We start from the raw sequence: 9,778 nt of genomic DNA, 5'->3' as shown, positions 1-9,778 counted from the left end.
AATTTATTTTATGTGTATCTTATCATAATTTTGAAAACTGAGAAGGAAAAAACAAGCAAAGAATAAAAGAATCACAATCCCTGGTATACATAATTTGAGATATATCCACACAAGACAACAGTACATATATGCATATATATATATATTCATTTATTTTTCACTACAAAATGGTCCTTCATTAATATCTCCCTTTTTGGTTGCTTTTGTCAGAGAAGCGTATTCCATTGCCATTCAAATATTGTAGGTATGTGAGTTCAGCAAACTAATCCAATATAGTCTAGTAGTCCATAATAGTAGTGGCTTATCCTCAGGGCTGGCAATATCAGAAGTTGTTGACATGAACCTTTTACAGCTCAGCATAATAATATGGCTTTACGTTTATAACTCATTTTTATACTTTTCTGCTGGATAGTTAAGACCAAGATAAAAAAAAGACCTATGTAACAAAAAATGTAGCTTTCATATCTGACAAGTGCAATCAAATCCCCTCAGGATTTAACCTGAAACCCCGTACCACAGTCTGTAGATACTTTGTCAGTGTCAGCCATGTGGATGAGTCACGGCCATTGCTTGACCAATTTGTTCTGTGTGAAAGCCTGAGAGAATGATTTCTCTCCATGTGACTCTCCTTAGGCACACTGTACATCATCGATCACTTTCCTCTGTGGCCCCACGTGTAAATATCATATACTCTCCTTAGAGTAAGAACTCAAGAGAAGAAACAAAAATTGAAAGGTATGACACAGTTAAATGGAAAGTGAGAATTTAAGGATTGATCAACAAAGAGAGAGCAAGGAGAAAAGTTAGGAAATGTGGCAGGGGCAAAACCATACATTTATATATATGTGATGATGAAGGCAATGGTCCTAAGAATCTCCATCAGGTTTTTGAAACTAGCAGTTAATTGGTAAAATTCTCACCCTGACTAACTATATATGCTGATAAATGTGAATTAAGCAACTACACTGAGGATAGCAATGTGTAATACTAAAGCTGTGCTTGGAATACCTAGCATTCTGGTGTTCTAAATGTGTACTGCTTCTAATGTCATATCAATTATTTCTTTACTCTCCCTGAAATAAATGTTTGTTTTTTTAAAAAAAGGTAATAGGGGCTGGGGAGATAGCTTAGTAAATAAGTGCTTGCCTGGCAAGTGCAATGGCCTGAGTTCAATCCCCATTTCTGCCAATAAATAAATAAATAAATAAATAAATAAATAAAAATAAAGATAAATAAAAAGGTAATAAAAGAACAAAAGAGACCAGCAATTGTCCTGCTACAATGTTGTATATTATTAGATTTCTAAATTTCTGTGTAAAGATGTGTAATTGTTTTATTCAATTCTACAGGGATTTAAAGTTTAGAATATCAATGTTTGTTGGAAAATACCTGTTCCATGTTATGTCTAAGGCTTTTGATATTCAGGCAGATACTGATGTTAAGCTCAACAGCCTATGTTCTAGCATAACAATATCATTAAGCTTCTCTTCTGGATGGTTAACAACTTAAGCTTGCAAACCAAAAAATTAGAGAAAAAGAAGGTCTACAAGAATAGTCAATATTTTGGCCCTAACCCTTTAAGGTCAATGAGGACTCAGGACATAGAAGAACCTGTAATATAACATCTTGTAACTCAGCAGTGTCCCAAGAAATAATTTTTAATTAAAAGTAAAATTATTTACAATATTTTTATGTGATGTAGTGATAGTAAAGTCATAAAACAAAACAAAAATAATTGCTTATAGGAACTATATCTACAAGTTATAAAATCCATTCAATTATTAGCATTCATGACTTGAATGTCTTATGAACTTTAATCTCTTTGCCATGGCCAGAGTATGTCTGTTCAATATTGAAACCTAATTCCTAGTCGGCGTCTCTGAAAGGTGACTGTGTCATAGGGCTCAGCCCTTGTAAGTGGGACCCATGCCCTTACAAGCGGGGTTACAGGACCTCCCTCACCCTGTCTGTTACATGAGGGAACCATGAGAGGGCTGTGCTGAAACCAGAACGCGGCCTCCACCAGACACATCTGTGAGTGCCTTGATCCTGGACATCCCAGAATCTAGTACTGCGCTAAATTCATTTTTTAAAAAATTTATAATCTACCTAGTTATGGTATTCAGTTACAGAAGCTCAAATTGAATAAGACACATTACTTTTTTTTTTTAACTGATTTACACGAACAGTATTGACACACACTTCATTTTAGCAAACTTCAAATGGGCCAGTGTCCCAGAACAGCTTTGCCCCTTAAATCCTGACATCCATTCTTGGTTGGGCATATCCTGGGCGGCAGCACTCTTCCTGCACCAACTTCCAGGCCTGTGTACCTCTTTTAGCAGGAGTTTCTGGCTCACAGACAACGGCCTGCATAAGGCAGGCTCTCTGCATGGTTCATCGCACCTGTTTGCGTGTCTGCCTTCACCCTGAGCCACATGCAGTTTCAAAGCAGAAATAGTTCAGCTCCTTCGTGTATAGCCCATCACTTGGTTTCGATGCCTTTTCCTCCTTTCCTTCATGGGACCATTTCATAGTTTTTATACTACTGTTGAGGCACAGCACCCCTTCTGCTGACTGCTTCTCAGGAGGGTCATACATGGGAACAATGCAGGAGAACGGCCTGTGTGCCTGCGCTCACCTTCACCACCTCTCCAGCATCTGACAGAGTCTGACAAGGACCGCCTCTGATTGCTGACCTGATTAATGCATCAGTTGGTGCTCTGGGCAGCACTTTCTTGAAAACATGCCGTAGGGGTCTTTCACTGTCTGAGTCCTCTTCTCATTCGTTCTCAAGGCCACTTACTAGCTTTACTTTTTGAGAAAAGCTGTTAAGCTATGATGTATTTAATGGCACAGCTCTTGGCCTGCTCCTCTTCTGACTTTCCTACAAGATGTGCTTGAAATAAACAATGAATACTTAAATTTTAAAAATATGACAGTATCTGACTCATTGCCATTAATTCCTTTCAAAATACCCCCTCTTCACACACACTCATCCCGTCTTTTTCTCACCTCTGTGGCAGTTCTAATAGTGCTATTTCATGAGCGTCTTTATGAGGTATGACAAAAAGACAAGTTGGCGAATGCTGGTGAGTGCTACCTAGTGAAGAGAGGCTTGGGAAAATGGACGGCGCGTCCTCGCCCACTCAGCACCCAGTCGGCTACTTCTGGTTCTCGCCCAAAGTCAAAATAACCAGTAAGGTAAATGATTCAGATAGATAGAGTTCATGGAGGCAGCAGGAACAGTGCAATTAAACACACGTGGGGAAGAGGACTCCAGAACTGCTTCAGAAAGAGGCAAGAACAATGGGAAAAGTATCAAAGAGGGGAGAAAGACTTAAAAGGTGATTAATGACAATATATCTTTTACTGGAGCACATTTTTAAAAATTGTAAATGTTCATCATATGTTTCTGTCATACCTTGAATATTAATTTAATCCATTTTCATGATGTAGGTAATGCCTGTGGTAAAAATGATGAAAGGTATTTCTCTAGAGTGTCCTTTGAGATCAAAGTCTTTATGAGCTATTACACAGTGAAGCCATACTTCAGATGCCCAATTATAGGCATAAATTATATAGTATAACACTAAGTAAACACTTTCTACCTTTTGCAAAATACTCTGCCAGAAAACAAGAAACATGACAGGACATAAAATAAGTACATCCTATGTGTCTATTATTTAGAATTTACCTTAGAGATAGGCAAACCAACATCTTAAAAATGTGTTAAAAGTATTAAGTTCTTACCTAATGATGCTTTTTTTTTTTTTCTATATTTAGGAAAGGGTTGTCTTAGTTACTCTTCTCTCATTGCTGGGACAAATATCCAACACCCAAAATGAAGGAAGGAAAGGTTTATTTAGCTCACAGTTACTGGACGTTTCAGTCCATACTCAGCTGGCTCCAAGGCAGAGCAGCACATGGCAGAGGGCAACCTTTCATGGTGGAGGCAAAGAGCAAGAGCACAAGGGAGGGGTAGCAGCAGCTCAAGCAGCTAGCTTCTCTTCCCTCCTTACATTGTAATGCAAATTACCTGCCCCAGGGCAGGTGCAGCAGGCACACCCACAGTAATCAATCACAAACTCCAGAAGACACTCCAAGACTGCCCCAAGACTACACGAGGCTTTTGGGGGACAACTATACACAAACTATAGTAAGGGTCTACAGGGTCTATAGGGTCTACAGAGTCTCACTGTGTAGATCAGACTTGTCATGATTCTCCTGTTTTCTGCCTCCCAAACTCTTGGATTACGGGAGTGAGCCACTACACCCAGTCTCAATCACAGTCTCAGCACATCCCTTGAGCAGGGCCAGCACAGCACACTGGGGATCAAACCCTGGTCACTGTGTTCTGCTTAAGCAGGCATTTTAGCCTGCTGAGCCATCAGGCCAGCCCCTTAATGATGTAAATTTTAATTCAAAAGCTCAAACAAATATTGAAATGGATGTTCACACCTGTTCACCTGCTAGGGTAATATTCTCAGGCCTGCCCACATAGAGGTCATTTTCAGTGTATAGTCTACAAATAAATGGTGAAAATAAATGTTTTCATTAGAATAAGTTCTGTGCCAATAATACACTTCAAAGGTCTTCATATGCTCATGTAAAGTTAGTTCATCAAATCATTTACAGTATAAAAACTAATGTAAGTAAATTTTCCCCTGTTCAGAATGAATCTTCACTCAGAAAAGCAACCACTAATGAAAGGATGATGAAGACAGCAGAATTTTTTACCTAATAATTCATTTTGATACTTAAATAACTTGTATTTTTGCAAATGCAATTAAAGCAATTGTACTTTAAAATTTTGCTGTTTATGTCATACTATATTAAACAGATTTTTAAAAAATGCTTATGTTCAAGTTACTTTCCTAACTTTTATTTTACCTAAACTGAACCTCTCAATTTTGAATGCCCTGACTGAGAGTACAATCCCAGGGTGACTTCCTCAATTTTGCCATCACAAGGCCTGTTGGAAAAGGAGAAAGGAGCGTCGTATTGTTTTCCTCAGTTCAGCCTATGTTGAGGAATAGTAGTTGAGTGACCTGGAAAAAGTACTGAACAGAGTTGGCATTTATACCACATCTTTGTTTTCTTTGGATCAAACCAAAGACTAAACATGATGGACTGGCCAGCACCCTGCCCCTGCATCTGGTTCCCTTCCCTGCAGTCAACACTGAATCCTCTGCATGTGCACATCTGAGGTCTGTCCCACAGAACCTGGAGCACAGAATGCTCTGTCGCTGAGCTCCATTCTCAGCTTTCTCACTTACATTCTTTCTTTGAGACAGGCTCTTACTAAGTCCCTCAGCTCTAACTTTGCTTGTTCCTGCCTCAGTCTCCAAATTAACTGGAGTTAGAGTTGTGTACCACCATGCTGGGCAATATGCAATACTTTTTTTTTTTTCATAACTATTTTTAAGAAAAGATAAACTCATTCCAATTTTGCATCTATATCTACATGCTATCTTTGCAGGGTCTGAAAAATCAGAGGTGTCCATAAACTTAGAAAACTATATACATGCCTAATGTTGACATACCTACACATGAAATGATGCATTACAACTGCCAGGATCTGTAGTGCTGACCACTTTAAGCTTGGTTGAGTATCTGTTTCTTAGATTTGACAGTTACATGATCAAATGTGAATGACATAGTAAATAGGAAGAAATTTAACATACTTAGGAAAAAATCAATATACTGCTTTTTCTATCCCTTTCCTCTTGTAGAATTGCAGTATTTTTTCTAAGAGCAACCAATCTTGCTTTCTTCATTAAACAGTCATGAAAGGAACAAGAGAGGACTCTGGTTAATGACAGCCATCTTAGGAACTGTCCCTAGGTGACCATCCACTTAAGTGGCTGGGCCTCCTGTCCCTCACAGAGATATGCTCCTAAAACTGGGGCTCCATTAGGCAATGTGACAACTGTTGAGGTGGAGGAAAAGGGAATTTTCAGAAAAAGAGACTATGTCAGAGGGCTAGAATGGTAAAGAAGACATTTGTGAAAACTATTTTGATAGAGCATATTTTATCAAAATAATCACTGATGTATCCATTCTTTATCATTAAGGTGGCACAATCCACTAGACAGATCACTACAGCAAATGCAAGATACATGTGCTTCCATAATTTGTCATTTAATTCTTTATTCATTGAAAGGACCAGTTGTGGAAGTTAATAGCTATGAATCAAAGATTCGTTAGGTAAGAGTTAGAAAAAAACTACAAAATGTTTAATCATGATTGTCTTCCATATTTATCAACCTGTATTTAGATGGGACATAGGATGTTTTTGCTGGTATCCATGGAAACAACAAGGGACAAAGAGCATGGCTTCACAAGCATTTCCTCAGGTAATTGCTCAATTTTCATACTCTCAAGCTGTTGCTAGCTAATAGGTTGTGTCCCCTTAGGATACCCATCATGGGTGTTTGCTAACTCATCCATTTCAAAATGACCTTCTAGAAGCTGAAAAATTGGAAGCTATTGAAACTTCTGTGTTTTCTGTGATTCATTTTTGAATAAAACCAAATGTGGTCATTTATTATTTATTTCAGTAAATAATCACTTGTGCAAATTGATGTTATTGTATAAACTCCACATAGTATAAAATACACATGGAGTCAGTTTAGTGGGAAATATATCATCAATTATAGTTTTCCAAACATAGGATAAACAGGAGATTCTCTGAAGAGGATTATTGGGATGCAGTGTAGGGTGTGTGTGTGCAAGTTCATTACCCTACTGTGTAACTAAAAGGAGAACTATCCCTTGGTCATTGTTCAAGATCAGGAAGGGCTTTTGATAGTGATACACTAATTAATGATTACTGGTTTCCTAATAAGTTTTAAAGTGACCAAAAAAACCCAATACAAAATAGTATGTAGCTCAGTCTTTTTTGTCTGAAAATAGACTTGTGTTTACAACAAAAATATTCCAGTGAGAAAGCAGTTGGGTGTCTCTGTCATGTGAATAACTGCAGAAGGACTGACTTCTGGCTATCAGGCTGGTAAAATGATTTTCTGTGTAAGTATGGACATGTGTATCATTGTTCACATGTAAAAAGTTTGCCAATAGCAAGGGAATAATCATATTTAACTGAGAAGGGTTTTATAGCATATTCTTTTTTATATTCTTTATTAATTAATGTCACACACATGAAGTTCTCGCCACCTGAAAAATATAACTTCTTTACCTACTTGTATTTACTTATGCTTTGGATGATTGATGTCATTTGTTTGAACAAATGTCTTTTAACATTTGAATTACCTATTTTTCACAATAATTGTGACACATTTTGAGGTCACTGGTGTTAATAATAAGACAAGTTAATCAGATACAATGTAGAACTAATTATGTATTTGAATTTATCTTGCAAGCAATCCTTTGAATTGGAGACTTGACCTTCATTGTGTTAGAGAACACCTGACAGGGAAATCTATAAAAGAGCAGCTTGTTTTAGTTTATCGTTCAAGGAGTCCAGAAGCACCATGCTGGCTGATGTCTTCCCCTTTGCTGTTGAAGGTACCATACGAGCAGATGAACAAGGAAGAGGGGGAGCCAAGATCTGCCATATCTAACTCATGCTCATGAGTAAACATGAAGCTGTTCATAAAGGCTTATGATCCCAAATGCTCTCAAACACCCCCAGCTCTTTCAGTGCAACTACACTGTGGGCCATGAATCAAGATGAATTTAAGTGGCACCACACCAAAACATATTCAAATCATATCCAAGCTTATTTTTACACATGTTTAAAAATCTGTCAATGTAAAAATTTGTATTCAAATAAATTATACATTAAAACATATAGTTGGGGCTGGGAAGATAACTCGGCAGTCTAAGCATCTGGATCCTGGTTCAATCTCTGGAACCACATGCTGCGGAATCAAAAGAAGATGATAGGAAATTAACAATGGTGATTATATTGTTATCTTCAAAGTAGTTGCTCAGAGTATCAGTTATAGGCATGTAAAATTGATCAAACAAAAGTACTAATGAACAAATATAATTTACTAGTACACTTATCTTAGCTATGATAAATTGTGTATTATATATCTGTTTTTCCTGCCTTCTTTTCTTCTTTCCTCCATCCCAGTTGCTCTTCCCTGTTCCCAGTTCAACAATCTATTACCCTTTCACAAAAAGGAATCTACCTGTACTGTTGGTGGCAATCTAGAGTAGTATGATCACTGTGGGTAGCAAGGTAGAGATTTCTAAAAAAAAAACTAGGACTAGAGCTCCCATTAGACCCAGAATAAATGAAAACATCATACCATAGGCAATACGTGCACCCAATATGTGCTGCTTCTAGCAGCACAATGTGTCATTGCTAAATCCTGGAAATGAATGAAGTGACCATCAGTTGAGGAGTGGATATCAAAAAGGTGGTATTTTTACACAATGGAGGACTACTAACCTATAAAAAAAGATAAACTTGAGGCTTTTATAAATAAATGGATACAGCTAGAGACCATACTCTTAAGTGAGATAAATCAGGCCTGCCTGTGTAAATATTGTATTGTCTCTCTAGTATAAGAAGCTGAAAGAGTAAACAAGATCCAAAAGAATTTTTTTTAATTGGATACAGGGTTTCACTATGCAGTTCAGATTACTAGTAATCCTCCTGTCTCAATCTCCCTAGTGCTGGGATTATAATTATGTGTCACCATCCCTCATTTGGGGGTGGCACAGTAAGTGCACCCAGGGCTATAGGACACAGTACTAGGAATCAAACTTGAGTCCTTGTGCTTGCCAGGCAGGTGTTTAGACTGCTGAGCTATCTCCCCAGCCCAAGAATTACTATTCTTAAAAAGTCTAATAATAAAAAGTGCTGGCAATGCTGTGGGGGAAGCACAGTGACTGCATGTGAGATGTGCAGATGAGCATTAGTACAGCAGTAAGAGAAAGCAGCATAGCAGTTGCTTAAAAAAATGAGAACTAGAAGTATCATAGGATCTGTCATCCCCTGCCTTGGTATGCAAGGAAATCAAAGCAGTGTGCACCTCTATGTCTGCACCCCATGTTCTCCACCACCCTACTCATCATAGTGCAAAATGAAGGTATCATCCATCAATTGATGGCAAATGCTGCAATGAACATTCACTGTGGAACACTATTCAGCCATCCAAAGCATGAAATCTTTTATTTTGCCACAACTTTGAAGGAAGCTTGTCATTGCTAGGTGAAGGAAGCTAGTCACAGAAACAGAAGCACTGCATGCGCCCACTTACACATATAACATACACGTACCATTTCAGTACTAATCCCACTGAAGTTGAGGGTAGAACTGTGGTGAGCAGAGGAGAGGGAGTGACGGCAAGAAGACCCGAAGGCTGAGCACTGGATCCTGAGCTGCTCTTAGAATTCCAGGGTGCTATTGCACAGGAAAACCACCAGAGGTGACAATGGTGACAGTATGTCTTAAAAGGCCAGAAAATATTTCAAATATTTCACCATAAAAGTAGTAATTGTTTAAGAACATAGATATGCTTACACTGATTTTATCATTACATATATATGCAGGCATCAAAACCTAACATGAAACACTATTAACACGAGCCACTTAATACTTTCCCGTACCAGTTAACATAAATTTTATTTAAATTTGAAAAATAAATTTAGCATCCTAAAACACCTTAAAGCATTCTCTTCCTCTTCACAGCTGATGATGATACAGAAATTGCATCTGTGATTCTGCATAACCCATAAAGCTGTCCATTAGCACTAGTTTCCCCTCCATAAGTAAGTCTAATCGACTACTCACCTTCCA

This window comes from Octodon degus, unplaced genomic scaffold (genome assembly GCF_000260255.1).
Source record: "Octodon degus isolate 3935 unplaced genomic scaffold, OctDeg1.0 scaffold00191, whole genome shotgun sequence".
NCBI classification, from domain to species: Eukaryota; Metazoa; Chordata; class Mammalia; order Rodentia; family Octodontidae; genus Octodon; species Octodon degus.
This window is presented reverse-complemented; position numbering follows the sequence as displayed.